This window comes from Olea europaea, unplaced genomic scaffold (assembly GCF_002742605.1).
Source record: "Olea europaea var. sylvestris unplaced genomic scaffold, O_europaea_v1 scaffold28787, whole genome shotgun sequence".
Classification (NCBI taxonomy): domain Eukaryota; kingdom Viridiplantae; phylum Streptophyta; class Magnoliopsida; order Lamiales; family Oleaceae; genus Olea; species Olea europaea.
Window position 1 is genome coordinate 1 of NW_019247328.1, and position 1,421 is coordinate 1,421.

Below are 1,421 nucleotides of genomic sequence, written 5' to 3' on the forward strand. Positions count from 1 at the left end.
CCTGTTAGGTGCAGGTGAGTGCCAAAGCTCCTAACATTTCAATATAGTAAACAAGATATTTTTTTCGCATATGTTTAATTACCAAATTCGCATAATAAAGATGCCATAAGGGAGCTTCAACATGAGTGCTTGGTTATTCACAACTGGCCTAAGTATCTGCTGACACACATGGCTCATCTATTTTGTGTTTGCCAATGACAAGCTCATATGTATGTATGATCGTGTATATATGTATATAAATATCAGTGCACATGGGGGTGTGTGTGTTTATATATGAAAAGTTATCATTCACTTGTTGATTTACCAAAAAACTGTACAACAAGGTCCATCACTAACACATTTACAGATGAGGCGTCACATGAGGTTACCCCAGAAGATGATGTAGACATGAGTGGTAATGAAAACCAAAGAACACATGTGGACGATACGAGTCTATTGCAACAAAATGTTACACCTTCTGAAGGAAAGACTCAACAAGTCCAAAAGAAGAAGAGTGGCCCTACCCAAATGAAGAATTTGAACGAAGTCATTGCTCCAATTGAAGTAAAGTTTAATGAAATGGGACAATCACTATTTGTCACTTTATCTTCCTTTCTTGGTCGTCTTGTGAGGGAGATTGTACCGTATACTCTTGTTGACTGGCGATATCTTTCAGATGATATGAAACTTGTTATGTGGAAAGATATTCAGGTACATCCTTCAAAATAATTTGACGTTATATAATACAACGTAATAAATATTTGATATTGTATAAAATTGAAAATTTATAACATGCAGCAAAGGTTCAAAGTATATGAAGAGTGGCAAAAAGACTACATTTTTAAAGAAATGGGTGGTCTCTGAAGAGCGTTGAAGTCTCGACTTGTGAAAAAGATTAGAGAAGCACCAAATGAAGCTGAAAGAATGAAACTCAAACCTGATAATATACTTAAACCCCAACAAAGGAAGAAGTTTGTGTAGGGAAAGACGAGTATATAATTTATGGTAAATTCTGCCTTTTCCCTTTTTTTAGATCAAATTTATTCTGAGCTATGATTAATTATCAATGAACTTATATAAGTTTGGAAATATGATTGTTAGGTTAAAAGCCAAAGATTTAGAGAAATTCAAGAAAAACAAATCACACACACATGCAGTCGCAAGGGATTTGCCAGATTACGTGAAGGTATGGTAACATTCCTTCTTTAATTTGACTAAGTAAATCATTTGCTCCAGATTCTTATCATACAATTCTTCACTCTCTTAGCAAAAGAAGAGCAGCAATCCATCTTCTATAGGTCATAAGGAGGTTTGGGCAGCAGCACATATAAAAAAGAATGGTGAACCTATATGCAAACTTGTTGAAGAGACACTTGTAAGTATAAATAATTTATTTTTCCTAGTTCTATATATGCGTGCATACACGTGTGTGTGTGTGTGTG

General features: G+C 34.7%; 1 long non-coding RNA gene across 2 annotated transcripts; it reads left to right on the top strand.

Moving 5' to 3' along the window:
• LOC111384253 lies at nt 1–1,355 on the top strand. 2 transcript variants are annotated; one of them, XR_002700868.1, is made up of 5 exons: nt 1–14; nt 347–690; nt 778–984; nt 1,081–1,165; nt 1,247–1,355. It is a non-coding gene; the product is annotated as an uncharacterized LOC111384253 (long non-coding RNA). The 2 variants fall into 2 exon arrangements; XR_002700867.1 differs by lacking the exon at nt 1–14 and having other exon boundaries at nt 21–690.
• The last annotated feature ends 66 nt before the right edge of the window (nt 1,356–1,421 follow it).